The following is a 16,284-nucleotide window of genomic DNA, read 5'->3' on the forward strand; positions in this document are numbered from 1 at the left end:
TACCCAGAACTATTAAAAAAGGTGAATTCACAGATTCAAAAGTATATAACCTTAAATGCATTTATTAGGGAAGAAGAAAGGCTGGAAACTGAGCAAATGTTTATCTTAAGTCAGAAAAAGCAAAACAAAATCAAGAAAATAAGGGGAAAGAAAGAATAAGGAGAAGAGGAGGAATGAAGTATAAAGCAAATGTATGGTAGGGAATACCAATGAAAGCACAGCTTGGTTCTTGGAAAAGACTGATGACAATTACATACTTCAGCAATGTTGATCAAGAAAAGGAAAAAAGGGTACAGATAACCAGTCAGGAGTGAAAAGGGGGATCACGTAGTTATGAACAAGGTAAGATATAATGAGCAACTTTATGCCAAAAATTTTAGAAATTTAGGTGAATAGATAAATTTATTAGTAATATGCTGCTGCTAAGTCACGTCAGTCGTGTCCGACTCTAAGTCGTGTCAGTCGTGACCCCGTAGATGGCAGTCCACCAGGCTCCCGTCCCTGGGATTCACCAGGCAAGAATACTGGGGTGGGTTGCCATTTCCTTCTCCAATGCATGAAAGTGAAAAGTGAAAGTGAAGTCGCTCAGTCGTGTCTGACTCTTCGAGACCCCATGGACTGCAGCCTACCAGGCTCCTCCGTTATTAGTAATATAACTGTTAATAAAAATTAAATCACCAATTAAAAACCTTTCCACAAGGAAAATTGCAGTCCTGTATGCCTTCACTGGGAAGTTATATCAAACATTTAAGAGAGAAAGAATTAATATTACACAAACTTTTCCTGAGAGTAGAAAAAGGGGTTAGTAAAACTAAGAAGCCTGATAATGACATTATGAGAAAAGAAAAATCACAGGCCATTTTACTCATGGATATTTGCTAAGCTAAATGTTAGCAAAGCAAAATCCAGTATTTCACTTACTACAGTGGTATAAGAAACTAACCAAAATGCTGTGGCTTAAAATGGCCATTTTATTATGATAGGGATTCTGTGAGTCAGGAATCTGGACAGGGCAAAATGGTGATGGCTTATCTCTGCTCCGTGTTGTCTGGGCCGCGTGTTTGGAAGTCTCAAAGAAAATCTTGGAATCATCTGGAGGCATTTTCATTTGCAGGTCCTGCAGTTGATGCTGTCTGTCATAAAGGCCCTCAGCTGGCTGTTGTGTAGAAACTCATCTCGTCTCAACTGGAGTGCCTGTGTGTGGCCTCTCCTTGTGGTCTGTCGGAATTGGGTAGTTCAAGGTTTCTTACTGCATGGCAGCTCGGTTTTAAGGGCAGGGTCCTAAGAGAGCAAATTGGAAGTGCTTAGCATGAAGCGACTTAGCAGCAGCAGCAGCAGCAGCAGCATTTTTATAATCTAGTCTTGAAATTCACGTACTGCCACACCCATAGCGCTGTCTTGGTTGAAAAAATTGCAAAGGTCCCATCCTGATTCCAGGGAAAGGAATCACCCTGGGTGAGGGAGGGGTGTCAAGGTCACGTTGTAAAAGCATGTGGGATGGGATTATATTGTTGAGGCCATCTTTGGAAAAATACAGTTTGCTCTATATGTGAAGTTAAAGTCGCTCAGTTGTGTCCGACTCTTTGAGACCCCATGGATATTCAGTCCATAGAACTCTCCAGGTCAGAATACTGGAGTGGGTAGCCATTCCTTCTCTGGGGGATCTTCCAAACACAGGGATCAAACCCAGGTCTCCCACATTGCAGGCGGATTCTTTACCAGCTGAGCCACCAGGGAAGCCAGTATATGAAAGGGATAAGACCAAGTTGGGTTTATTTCAGAAATGCAAGATTCATTTCACATGGAGGACTCAGTATAATTTGCTGACGCATTAAAAGGGGAAAACGATGATTTTGTGATAAAATTCAGCATCAATTCCTGATTAAAACAGCAACAACAATAACTTTTAGCCACCTGGGAATAAATGGGAGCTTTCTTAATCTGGTGAAGAAGTAACTATAAAACAGGTATAGCAGATATCATGCTGCTGCTGCTAAGTCGCTTCAGTCGTCTCTGACTCTGTGAGACCCCATAGACAGCAGCCCACCAGGCTCCACCGTCCCTGGGATTCTCCAAGCAAGAACACTGGAGTGGATTGCCATTTCCTTCTCCAGTGCATGAAAGTGAAAAGTGAAAGGGAAGTCGCTCAGTCATGTCTGACTTGTAGCGACCCCATGGACTGCAACCTACGAGGCTCCTCCGTCCCTGGGATTTTCCAGGCAAGAGTACTGGAGTGGGGTGCCATTGCCTTCTCCGACAGATATCATACTGAATGGTAAATTTTCACTTTGTGTTCAAAAACCAGAGTTCCCCATTCTCATCACGTCTATTCAACAATTGTTGGAAGTTCTAGCAATTGCAATGAGAAAAGAAAGATGAAATGTGTAAGTATTAGGAAGAATTAATAACTTACTATTTATAGATGACATGAATGTTTATATAGAAACCACAGAAGAATTCTGTATAAACATTACTGTATTAAAGCTGAAAGTTCTGCAAGTTTACTCAATACTAAATCAATATACAAAATCAGTTGTATTTTTTATACACCAGCTATAAATAGAAAATTGAATTTATAAGCCATAAAATCCACTCTAGCTGGTTTAAGCAGAAGTAGTTTACAGTCTCCAGGAAGTTGATAAGTCTGGACTTTAATGTTACACAGATGGAAATAAAGCAGTCAGGGGTAGTGTTTCCATAGAAATGCCCAGTCACACTATTGGAGAAGGAAATGGCAACCCACTCCAGTGTTCTTGGCCTGGAGAATCCCAGGGACGGGGGAGCCTGGTGGGCTGCCGTCTATGGGGTTGCATAGAATCGGACACGACTGAAGCGACTTAGCAGCAGCAGCAGCCCAGTCACACTAAGGAGGACTGCTGTAGAGAATACACCACTGTTGCCTTGACTCAGTTTTTCAGCACAAGTGGTATTAGATGCTGGACATCAGAAACTCTGCCCCATAACAGCTCTACAACCTGGGTTCATAATTTTATTTAAGGTCTTCAGTGCAGTTGAATGTACTTTCATGACCTTTATATTCCTCATGCCCTTCGTTGGCCTACAGCACCAACACCTGAGTTTGAAACAGCTTTGCCTTCAGTATGTACTTTACTTGGGATGGCCATAGGTGATGACTTTTACAACCCTTTCAGCATTACATGCCATTGATGACCAGCATCCCATCCTCTAATGACGAGTGGGCAAACTCTGGCCTGCAGGTCAAATCTAACTTGCTATTTGTTTTGGTAAGTAAGCTGTTATTGTAATACAGCCATGCTCATTGGTTTACACATGATCTTTGGCGGCTTTTGCACTGTGATGAATTGAGTAGTTGCAACAGAAGCTACTTGTTGTGCAAGTTTTTTAAGACTATTGGTTACTTGTTCAGGGAGACACACTCTGTGCAAGAGGGTTCTTAGAGACTGAGACAGAGCTCCAACATTCTTTCTGGGCCTCTTGGAGCTCCCTAAGTAGCATGATGTCCCCATCAGGGTTCCCTTGAGACATTAGCCCCCTTCAGTCAAAAACTTCACCTGGAGTGTCAGTGCTGATCAGTACCTTCAGCACTGCAAGCCTGTCTTGATTGCTAGAGTCCAAAGAAACTATGGGCTTCCCAGGTAGCTCAGTGGTGAAACATCCACCTACCAATGCAAGAGATGTGGGTTCGATCTCTGGGTCAGAAAAATCCCCTGGAGGAGATGGCAACCTATTCCAGAGTTGACCCAACTTAGCAACTAAGACAAGAACAACAAAAAAACTATGGGTTCTATTTCTATGATTAAAATGTTTTATTTTATTTTTGCCTTTGCTCTGTTAAAGTTGAAAGACACTTTAGCTTTTAGCCCTCAGCTTCAGATAAAACAGTGTCTTCAGCTCATAGAGGGTTCCATTGTTAGAAGCCTGAGAAATGCTCTGTGATAACATACGGATAATCTTGGTATATGGCCAGAAACTAATGGATGCTGAAGAGTCCTTAGAAGATCAGTCTTTCGTGTAGCTTAAGGCCATTAAATCAGAATCATTCTTGCTGAATTTGTAAAAATGGAGTTAGTAGTTGGTGCATAAGAATTGTAGGGACCACAAACTTTGTTCTTCTCCTCTTTGACCACATGTAATATATTTCATCCACTTTGAAGTCTTCTGATCTTGAAAAATGAAAATGTTAGTCACTCAGTCGTGTCTGACTCTTGGCGACCCCATGGACTGTAGCCCTCCAGGCTCCTCTGTCCATGGAATTCTGCAAGCAAGAATACTGGACTGGATTGGCATTCCCTTCTCCAGGAATTTTCCCAACCCAGGGATCAAACCCAGGTCTCCTGCCTTGCAGGCAGATTCTTTACCATCTGAGCCACCAGGGAAGCACAAAGCAGGAGCCTGGTTCTCCTGTCATGGGATCCATGGGATAGAGAAGTCTCAGTGTATTTGTCCTCTCTAGTTTTTCTTTTCTCAAATTCAAACTGACTGTTTATGGGCTTTTGGTCAGCTTGCGCTAGTTTCTCTCATAGAAGCATCCTGTCTGCTTTTGTTCTCTTTCTAATTTGTTGCTTTTAAATTTATCTCCAAGTATATCATATTTCTTTTTGTTTTCCTTATTGGAACTTTCAAAAACTTCAGCCTAAGTATCTGCAGAGTCTTCTTATCTCTCAACCAACAGCCTTTGTCCTCCCATGGTGGAGGGAGGATCCCTTTGATCTTTTGCCAGTCTGCTGTCTTTAAAGACTGCACTGCTTCAGGCCTGGAATTTTTTCCTGGCAAAGAATTTTCATCTGTGGACACATTAGCCTCTTTGCAGCCCTCTAATAAACAGTCTCTCTTATAAATCATGACGGTGGTGCACACTAGTTTGAAGCTACCTTTAGTTCGATGGGCTATCAGCCTTGTCCTTGATTGAATCTTTCATTGTACTGGAATCTTTCATTGTACTGGGTGTATAAGTATCACGGAGCTGCCGAGAGCAATACAGTCTGTCGTGGGAAATGAGAAGAGGGCTCCAGGGTCCTTCCTCTGTGATTGATTGTCTCATCAAAGCTTTCGAGGCGGGGCTCTGTCTAAGGAGCTCCGAGGCTGCTCTGGGCACTTCCATCTTACAGGCCCTGCCTCACACTGTCATCTCTGTCTCACTTTTCCCAAATCCTCCTTTTTCTTCACTTATTTTGTTTTCCTTTCCGAGGACCTGCTTCCCTCCAGCCTGTCTCCTTTTCCTTTCTCTCTCCTTATGCTTGTTGATCATTCCAGTCATTCAAGTGGCCTGGGTCACGGCTGAGGGGCCTGGGCAGAGCTTAAAGACTCCCCCCGCCTTCCTGTGCAGCGTCCGCGCTCCTCTCCTTGCTCCTTCTGCAGGTCTTGGTCCAGCTGGTTCTCTTGTACATCTCCCACATGTAGGAACGATCCTCTGTGCCAGGCCCAGGCTGGTGGCTCACCTTCTGGGCCAGGTCAGGGGGATGGAGGTTGGGAACAGGGCCCTGATGGAGCGTGGCTCATGTCTCTCACCATTATTTTAATGGCCAGTGTGTTTGATATTTTGACTGTTTCCATTTTTTTCACTGTTCTAAATAACTACCAATGTCTCTCACAAGTTAAGAGTGTATGCCTATTTGTAGCAGTTGGTATGTATTGACCAAAGGAACTTAAAAATAACTTTCTATGTTTTCCTTTTATAGGAATAATACTGTATTTTTGTTACAAAAAGAATGCTTTGCCAGAGAAAAATTTTAAAAAAAAATTAAAAAATTAAATTAAATTAATTAAATTAAAATTAAATAAAAAATTTAAATACCAGTAAAATAAAAAGAAAATAGAAAGTACCTGTGCTATTACTAATAGTTTCGTTCATTTTTAATGCAATATACTATTTTCTGTTTAACAAACATGAGCCCCTTTATATATATATATATATATATACACACACACATACATAAACATTAAATGAGGCTTCCCTGGTGACTCGGATGGTAAAGAATTTGTCTCCAATGCAGGTAGACCTGGGTTCGATCCCTGAGCTGGGAAGATACCCTGGAGAGGGAAACCACAACCCACTCCAGTATTCTGGCCTGGAGAACTCTGTGGACGAGTTCTCTTCCATGGAGGAGCCTGGGGGGCCACAGTTCATGGGGTCGCAAAGAGTCAGACACGACTGAGCAACTAACACTTAAACATTAAATGAGACATTTCATGTTATTAGAAATGCTTCTATAGCATCACTTATGACTGTTTAACATTTCATTCTATAAATGGACCAGTTTACTTAGCTACTCCCTAATGTGGACTTTTAGGATTCCTTTCAGTTTTTCACTGTTCTCAGGCGTGCTAGAGTGAACAACCTTGAGTCACATCTTTGCACACATCCATGATGTCTTCTCTAAGTAAATTCTTAGAAATGGAATGGCTGGGTCGAAGGGCACGTACATATTTTTAAATTAGTAAACTTTATTTTTTAGACCAGTTTTCAGTTCAGTCGCTCAGTCGTGTCTGACTCTTTGCGACCCCATGAATCACAGCACGCCAGGCCTCCCTGTCTATCACCAACTCCCGGAGTTCACTCAAACTCACGGCCATCGAGTCGATAATGCCATCCAGCCATCTCATTCTCTTTCGTCCCCTTCTCCTCCTGCCCCCAATCCCTCCCAGCATCAGGGTTTTTTCCAATGAGTCAACTCTTTGCATGAAGTGGCCAAAGTACTGGAGTTTCAACCTCAGCATCAGTCCTTCCACAGAACACCTAGGGCTGATCTCCTTTAGGATGGACTGGTTAGACCTCCTTGCAGTCCAAGACCAGTTTTAGGTTCAAGCAAAATTGAGCCGAAAGTACAGTTTCCATGTCCACAACCCTCCCCCCAAACCTGTGCATGTATAATTTTAAGGATTTCTACATATGTTGCCAAATTGCCTTTTAGGACTATTGTACCAGTTTCCATCCCTACCTACATTCCCAGAGCCCCACAACACTGAGTATTATCATTAAAAAGAAATCTTTGATACTGCACATTTAAAGCAGAATACTTTTTCCTGTCATCATAAGATTCAATTTTTTCCTTCTAAAATGTATATTTACATTATTTATAACATTACTATTTATTATAGTTCCTTTACCAGTTTAACAAAAATATAAAAGTAATACATGTACATAAAAATAAATACCCAAATAGGATAGACAGATGCAGAGGTGTCTGGGAGGAAGGTTTCAGGATATTCGGTTCACTGTATTGATTTAAGTGGCCAATGTCCTAACCCACTCACTCTGTATCCTTTAATTTCCCTCTGTGAAAAATGAAATTATCATGCCTCCACATTACTCTACCTGCTGTTCTCCCCTCCGCCTCCCTACATTCAAATGAGATAGACACTCTTATGTTCTTCCTTTTACAAATGAGATGACAGAATTCAGAGAGGTGAAGTGATTTGCCTGAGGTCACACAGCTAGGAAGTGGAGGAGGGAGCCAGGATTTTCCTTTAAGTCCATATGATTTCAACACCTATACTTAAAAGATGCCACAGTAACAAATTTTCCCTCTTCCCTGTCCCTCAAGGCTGCTGCCTTTCCTGACGTGCCTGTTTCTGTCATTACTGTCATCTTCCCTAAGTTTGGGAAAAGGTAGGTAGGTCTGTATTTTGATTTTGGCTGCAGGACTTACAAGCTGCATATGATCCTAGGTGGACTTCCCTGGTGGTCCAGTGGTTAAGAATCTGCCTGCCAATGCACGAGGCACAGGTCCAATCCCTGGTCTGGCAAGATTCCACATGCCACCGGGATGCTAAGCCCGTGTACCACAACTACTGCGCCCACCAGCCTAGAGCTGGTGCTCTGCAGCAAGAGAAGCCCCCGCAATGAGAAGCCCCCGCGCCACCACTAGAGAGGAGCCCCCCTTGCTGCGACTAGAGAAAGCCCAGCGACAAGGAACCAGTGCAGGCATAAATAAATAAAAATAATTTTTAAGTTGAAAAAAAAAATGACCCACGACAAGTCTCTCTGCCCTTCTTTGCCTCCATTTCTTCTTCTATAAAATAGGAGTATAATTATCTATGACAGGATGTTTTGTAGAAAAAGGGACACAGTCGTTGTGAAAGTCCCAAGTAGTGCCAATATCAAGCGTCATTATTTCAGAGCCTGGGAAATAATTGCTGATCTAACAAAGTAAACTGGCCGTGTGGACATAAGCTTCTCTTAGCATAGATGACTTTTTCAGAAGAATCTTTGAGTTTGTTATCTGCTTTTTTTTTTTTTAAGTAACATTGAAGAAAATCCATGGTTACTCTTTATTAAGGAAAAGAGCTCTATTGTTAACTCCTTTTTAAAAAAGTAACATTGGAAAAAAAATCCATGATTACTCTTTAAGGAAAAAAGCTCAGTTTTTTTTGTGGGGAGATGGGATATTTGTATGCAGACACAGGGGAATCCCAAGTCCACGGAAGAGCCAGCTGGCTGTTTTAGTGGCCCCGGTGTCCTGGTCAGGCGCTGCTTTCCTCTGCTTGTCCTCAGTATTCATGTAAATCTGTTCGCACCTGTTGTTTCACTTGTAATTAACAAATCCTGGAGCCAAAAGGGAAGTTAAGGGGTGAGGCTAGTCTCAAACGTAGGTGGCTCACCCCATCCTCTTGTAGCCGTCTTTCTTCTCGTTTCCTCCCCTCAGTTGACTGGAATTCCATGAATACAGGGATCGCATTGCATTTATACCATCAGGACCTGGTGTATTAGGTCTCCAACAAATGTTTATAAACGAATGAATGCCGGCAGTGTTCTTAGGCGTTCTGCAAACTACAAGATGGCTCGTGGTCCCCACGGTCAACAACAAGCAGTGTCCTTCAACACTGTTGTGGTTTCCCTAGAGCAAGAATTCTTGAGCTTGATCTCTGGACCTGTCATGGATGCAGAGAGGGCCTTCAGGGGTTCGTTCCCACAGACTCTGTGAAATCAGATCCATTTGAAGACAGGCATTTTCTGAAGAGCAGCATCTTAGCTTTCATTGCCTTCTCAAAGGAGTATGTGACCAAAAATAAATAGAAATTGATGGAGTCCTTTAGCCTACTCATTTTCCTGCACACACGGTCGTATTGATTTGTACCTTGATCCCACTTGATAAATGAACCATACCGTAACCAGGAGGAGTTAGCACTTTAAGATCTAGATCAGGTTAGCGTGACCCCAGGCTTCCTGCGCTGTACAAGTCCAAAGTTCCCCAAGATTGTAAAGATTCCTTTGGGGGGAAGGAGTGGCTTATATTCTCCTGGTCATCTCTGCCACCTCTTTCTGTTTCTCAACCTGTCAGCTCATAATAGAAACTCAGTCCCCTCCTGGTTTCCACCAAGAACAAAGAACACACCCTCAAAGAGCTTTTGTGTCATCATCTTTGCTGATGTTTGGAAAATCCCAGAAAGGGGTCACAGTGGCAGAAAACCCAGACCTCCGACATATTCCAGGCTCCTAGCTCCATCTCCTTCTGCTGTTCCTCACAGATTTCCCTTAGAAGTCCAGTTCACCTTTCATTACTGTGCAGAGCTACTTGGCAGTAAAAACCTTCAGCTTTTATTTTTGTCATTTTTTGCATGGCTGAACCCCAAAAGAGGATTAGCAGCCAAGAGGGCCTTCCACTTGACAGGAGCCTTTCTGTTCAGAAGGCAGATATGATTATAAAGACTTTCTTCTTTTTGTAAATACATTTCAACATTTTCTCAAATTTCATGAAGCCATCTAAAAATTCCTGTAGACCTATATTCTTATTAAGAATCGCTTTCGCTTCACTGTGAATGTAGGCTCTGCAATGAGATAGAGCCTGTAAGCACATTGAATATCTTGTTCTTACATAGAACAAAAGGGAAGGAACATTTTTATTTGAGATCTACTAAACTAGTTCCCCTCTCCTAAAAACAGTTTTTCCTTCTGTTTAAGTTCCTCCAACTTTATTTTCCTCATCTTCTTCTTTTTTTTTAAAGTAATATATTTATTTTTGAAGAGTATAACACTAATATGCATTTTATAAAAATTAGAACATCACAGAAGTATACCACTTAATGAAATCTGTAATCCGGTTTGGTATATTCTGTATCCTTTCAGAGGTTTAAATGCATATAATAACAGAACAGTGACTGGGAGCCAGGCACAGTGCATTGTCCCATAAAATTCTCCCAGTGTTTCTGAGATGGGGCCCCTGTTTACCAAAAAGCAAAGCTGAGGCTTACGGCTAACTGGTGACTTTCCTAAACATATTTCCAATAGATTGCTACCGAAGCAATCTGTGATAAATCGAGACATATCTAATTGTCTGATTATCTGTTCTTGTCTGATTATCTCCATGTAATAAATTTCCGAAACTGGAATTGCTTGGTCAGACACTGTGCATGGAGATAGGACTTCCCTGGGGGTCCAGTGGCTAAGACTCTGTGCTCCCAGGGCAGGGGGCCCGGGTTCTGTCCCTGCTCAGGGAACTAGATCCCACAGGCTACAGCTTAACAGTTCGCAGACCCCAAGTAAAAATCCTGAATGCCGCAACTAAAGAACTCTCATGCCGCAACTAAGACCTGGCACAGCCAAATAAATAAATATGTTTTTTAAAAGTGTGTACACTGAAATGTTGGTTCATTTGGAGAAAGGTAGTTAAGAGCTTTGGGCCTCCCAGGTGGCACAGTGGTAAAGGACCTGCCTGCCATTGCAGAAGACGCGGGTTCGATACCTGGGTCAGGAAGGTCCCCTGGGGTAGGAAATGGCAACCCACTCCAGTGTTTTCACCTGGAAAATCCCACGAACAGAGGAGATTGATGGTCTACAGTCCATGGGGTTGCTAAGAGTCAAACATTACTGAGTGTGCACATACACACACCAGTGTTCACATTCCCACTGCCGACTTGCTAGCCACTCACTACACTTAGAACTTCCCTGGTGGCTCAGACGGTAAAGCATTTGCCTACAGTGGCGGGATACCCGGGTTCCATCCCTGGGTTGGGACGATCCCCTGGAGAAGGAAATGGCAACCCACTCCAGTATTCTTGCTTGGAAAATCCCGTGGACGGAGGAGCGTGGTAGGCTACAGTCCATGGGGTCGCAAAGAGTCAGACACAGACTTAATCTGAACCCCAGTTTGTTCTTATGTTAAGTGGAGCTGATAACAGAAACCTCTTGTAGCCATGAGGACTGAAAGAGATGATGAATGGTATGTCCCTGGCCAGTGTCCAACACATAGGAAGAGCGGTATATTTAGAAAGACTGGTCCCTGCTCTTACAAAGCTGGCGTTTTAATGTGGGAGTAGGGGAAGGGACAGTGAAAGACTGGCAGTAAACAGATTAATGAACAGGAAAAAGAACAGTGCTGTTCAGACAATTAAAATAAAGTGAGGTGATAGGTAGTTGGGTGTTTCCTGGTGGTTGCCAAGGGGGAGGGGGTTGATGGAGGAGGGTTGGAGTGGGAGGTTGGGGTTAACAGATATAAGCTTTTATATATAGAATGAGTTAACAACAAGGTCCTGCTGTATTCCGTATTCTATGATAAACCATAATGGAAAAGAGTTTGTCTTTTTTTTTTTTAAAAGAATGTATATGAATGTATTCAGTTGCATATACAACTGAATCCCTGTGCTGCACAGCAGTAACTAACACAACATTGCAAATGAACTACACTTCCATTTTTAAATTTTTAAAAATAAAAAATGTGGAGGTCATAAATTGACTCAGTTCAGTTCAGTTGCTCAGTCGTGTCCGACTCTTTGCGACCCCATGAATGGCAGCACACCAGCCCTCCCTGCCCATCACCAAATCCCAAAGTTCACTCAGACTCACGTCCATTGAGTCAGTGATGCCATCCAGCCATCTCATCCTCTGTTGTCCCCTTCTCCTCCTGCCCCTAATCCCTCCCAGCATCAGAGTCTTTTCCAATGAGTCAACTCTTCGCATGAGGTGGCCAAAGTACTGGAGTTTCAGCTTCAACATCATTCCTTCCAAAGAAATACCGGGCTGATCTCCTTCGGAATGGACTGGTTGGATCTCCTTGCAGTCCAAGGGACTCTCAAGAGTCTTCTCCAGCACCACAGTTCAAAAGCATCAATTTTTCGGCACTCAGCCTTCTTCACAGTCCAACTCTCGCATCCATACATGACCACAGGAAAAACCATAGCCTTGACTAGACGGACCTTTGTTGGCAAAGTAATGTCTCTGCTTTTGAATATACTATCTATATTGATCATAACTTTTCTTCCAAGGAGTAAGCGTCTTTTAATTTCATGGCTGCAGTCACCATCTGCAGTGATTTTGGAGCCCCCCAAAATAAAGTCTGACACTGTTTCCCCATCTATTTCCCATGAAGTGATGGGACCAGATGCCATGATCTTCGTTTTCTGAATGTTGAGCTTTAAGCCAACTTTTTCACTCTCTTCTTTCACTTTCATCAAGAAGCTTTTTAGTTTCTCTTCACTTTCTGCCATAAGGATGGTGTCATCTGCATATCTGAGGTGATTGATATTTCTCCCGGCAATCTTGATTCCAGCTTGTGCTTCTTCCAGTCCAGCGTTTCTCATGATGTACTCTGCATAAAAGTTAAATAAGCAGGGTGACAATATACAGCCTTGACGTACTCCTTTTCCTATTTGAAACTAGTCTGTTGTTCCATGTCCAGTTCTAACTGTTGCTTCCTGACCTGCATATAGATTTCTCAAGAGGCAGGTCAGGTGGTCTGGTATTCCCATCTCTTTCAGAATTTTCCACAGTTTATTGTGATCCACACAGTCAAAGGCTTTGGCATAGTCAATAAAGCAGAAATAGATGTTTTTCTGGAACTCTCTTGCTTTTTTGATGATCCAGAGGATGTTGGCAATTTTATCTCTGGTTCCTCTGCGTTTTCTAAAACTGAACATCAGGAAGTTCACAGTTCACGTATTGCTGAAGCCTGGCTTGGAGAATTTTGAGCATTACTTTACTAGCGTGTGTGATGAGTGCAATTGTGCAGTAGTTTGAGCATTCTTTGGCATTGCCTTTCTTTGGGATTGGAATGAAAACTGACCTTTTCCAGTCCTGTGGCCACTGCCGAGTTTTCCAAATTTGCTGGCATATTGAGTGCAGCACTTTCACAGCATCATCTTTGAGGATTTGAAATAGCTCAACTGGAATTCCATCACCTCCACTAGCTATGTTCATAGTGATGCTTTCTAAGGCCCACTTGACTTCACATTCCAGGATGTCTGGCTCTAGGTGAATGATCGCACCATCGTGATTATTTTGGTCGTGAAGATCTTTTTTGTACAGTTCTTCTCTGTATTCTTGCCACTTCTTCTTAATATCTTCTGCTTCTGTTAGGTCCATACCATTTCTGTCCTTTATCGAGCCCATCTTTGCATGAAATGTTCCCTTGGTGTCTCTAATTTTCTTGAAGAAATCTCTGCTGCTGCTGCTGCTGCTGCTCTGCTGCTAAGTCGCTTCAGTCGTGTCCGACTCTGTGAGACCCCATAGGTGGCAGCCCACCAGGCTCCCCCGTCCCTGGGATTCTCCAGGCAAGAACACTGGAGTCGGTTGCCATATCCTTCTCCAGTGCATGAAAGTGAAAAGTGAAAGTGAAGTCGCCCAGTCGTGTCCGACTCTTAGCGACCCCGCAGACTGCAGCCTACCAGGCTCCTCCATCCATGGGATTTTCCAGGCAAGAGTACTTATCTCTAGTCTTTTCCATTCTGTTGTTTTCCTCTATTTCTTTGCATTGATCGCTGAGGAAGGCTTTCTTATCTCTTCTTGCTATTCTTTAGAACTCTGCATTCAGATGCTTGTATCTTTCCTTTTCTCCTTTGCTTTTCGCTTCTCTTCTTTTCACAGCTACTTGTAAGGCCTCCTCAGACAGCCATTTTGCTTTTTTGCATTTTTTTTTTCCATGGGGATGGTCTTGATCCCTGTCTCCTGTACAATGTCACAAACCTCTGTCCATAGTTCATCAGGCACTCTCTCTATCAGATCTAGTGCCTTAAATCTATTTCTCACTTCCACTGTATAATCATAAGGGATTTGATTTAGGTCATACCTGAATGGTCTAGCAATTTTCCCTACTTTCTTCAATTTAAGTCTGAATTTGGCAATAAGGAGTTCATGATCTGAGCCACAATCAGCTCCTGGTCTTGTTTTTGTTGACTGTATAGAGCTTCTCCATCTTTGGCTGCAAAGAATATAATCAATCTGATTTTGGTGTTGACCATCTGGTGATGACTAAATACTGACAAATTGACCTGCAAAAAATTTCCTAAAATTCCACTCCCTCTGTGTATAGACATGTTTCTTTTCTTCACCCTCACCAGCACCTTTCTCCTGATTTTAAAAAGGGGCGTTAAGAGATTGTCTTAGAGACCTTTATATTCGTCTTCTAATGAGCTTCACAGGCAGGGGGAAAAGATAAGAAAACCAGTTGATACCTCTGAGAAATCCCTTCTGTCCCCTCTCCCTTGGTGAATGGTCCAGCATCAGCCCTCATACTCTGAACCTCCCTTCGCCCTGCCCTTTCTTTTTGTGCCAGTTCCTGCCTGCACCGTGTAACAGGACTGGACACCACCAGCGTTTTAGCCAATATCCATGGGGATCAACCGCCACTTTTCTCCTCCGGAATTAGGCACTGCCTGGCTAGGGGAGACGGCTGATCAAGCATCGCTTTTACTATACAAACAAGGCAGCTTTTAGAGATAAGCTGGTTTTTCCAAACAAATTTGTTGGCAAGGATCTAGTACCTCCTGTGAGTTAAACCTACACAGAGGGCTCCGTACCTCTTTCTGTTACAGTCAGACCCTCTCCTACTTGGCGGCCAGGGGAGGAGGCCTGCCCAGCTCTGAACCCTACATCTGCTTCTGCCCCAGAGTCAATGGGTAAGAAGACCTCCTTTGTTTGTTTGTAATGAATCTATGATTGCATATTGTTTGTGGATCTGTTCAGTAAAGCCTTTCATCAACCTACATAAACTGTGTCATAAAAAACATTCTCTTCGTAGGTCTTAAGCTTGGAGCTGCAACGTTAAATGATACAGCACATGTTAAATTACAGACCTCATTCAGGTCCTGTTTTTATTTCAGTTGTTTTTTTTTATAGCAGTCACATGGTATTAGAATTTAATGTCTGATTCAAGCCTTAGAATAATATTGTGTAGCTTAAACCCGTAGACAAATGGATTAAACGTCACTAGTTCTTAAAATGCGATTTCTTTTTATGATCTTTTTAAACTCACTCAGCAACTTAAGTAAAACATCCCGAGGGCAACATGTGTTCGTGATTGGGTGAGGGGGGATAGTCTGGGGGGTGGCGTGGGGAAGGAATGTGTTTGGTGAAATTGTCCAGGAGCAAAGCACCGCTTACTTGAAGCCCAGAGATTTGTCATCCAAATATGTGCAGATTGCTGGTGCTATAAATAGTTTGAGCTCAAGTAAACAGCTTTCTTCCCCCCTAGCTGCGGTTCAGTCATTGTTCAGATGCCAGAGCTGCCCGGGGAGCAGCAGAAGCTTGCGCCCTACTCTTGGGCTGCCATCAGCGACCGCGGTACTCAGGGCTTGAAATGATGGGGGGGTGCGCCATCCTCGGGCCCTTCAGTTCCCTACCTTCCCTTCCCACCCCGCCCCTGCCTGTCCTGCATCTCTGCAGACCTGCCTCTGCTCCAGGGGAGCCCAGACCTGAGATTCCCGGCAGCTCTAAAAAGCCCCGGGACCACCTGGCTGTTGACTGAAGTAGACTGAGGCGACACAGACGTTCAGTTTTCAGGGCAGAAGCACACACGACTCGTTCCCTTCTGTCGGAACTAAGAAGAGCCGTGCGGTGGTCGGGACTGCGATGGGCCGATGCCAGCAGCTGTCCCGCCGTGTGCCAGGCAGACGGGCAGGCGGGCGGCTGACATTTCCAAAGCACCATTGGGGACTCAAGCAAAATGCTGCCGTTAGAGCAACTGAGGACATTCCACAGTTTATTACTCTACTTCCTTTGGAAAAAATAAGTCTCTCTCTCTCTCTTAGAATCCCTGCTTCAGCCATGGCTCTCATGTCAGATGCCCACAAGGAGCCTAGGAAGATCTCGACATTTTGTTGGTGAGGGCACAGGGGCCAGGAATGCTAGCAAGGACCAGACTAGGATCAGGAATCCTGGGATCCTTGGGCAAGTTACCCAACTTTTCTCAGCTTTAGTTTCTTCATCTGTCAGGTGAGGATAGTCCTGTTTCATGGACTTGATGAGCAAGTGGATGTAGCAGTATTTTCGGAATGGTACTGAACAGCAGGCTGTGAAAGAGAGGTGGGGAAGTGGAAAGGGGCTCCCAGGCCTGGCCTTGTGGACCGTGTGACCTCAAGCCCATGAGCCAG

The 16,284-nt window shown here is 43.5% G+C and overlaps 1 protein-coding gene across 2 annotated transcripts in view; it reads left to right on the top strand.

The window, feature by feature from the left end:
* Window positions 1-16,284, top strand: part of PKIG (protein kinase (cAMP-dependent, catalytic) inhibitor gamma) — an 84,103-nt gene that overhangs the window by 24,287 nt on the left and 43,532 nt on the right. The window contains exon 1 of one of the 2 annotated variants that reach the window (XM_018057911.1): window positions 14,793-14,811. The exons of the other annotated variant lie outside the window; for it this stretch is intronic. The gene's annotated coding sequence lies outside the window, so the exon portion shown is untranslated. Of the gene's footprint in view, window positions 1-14,792; window positions 14,812-16,284 lie in introns of those variants that run through there. 2 annotated transcript variants of the gene reach the window in all.

The sequence above is a fragment of the Capra hircus genome, chromosome 13 (genome assembly GCF_001704415.2).
Source record: "Capra hircus breed San Clemente chromosome 13, ASM170441v1, whole genome shotgun sequence".
NCBI classification, from domain to species: Eukaryota; Metazoa; Chordata; class Mammalia; order Artiodactyla; family Bovidae; genus Capra; species Capra hircus.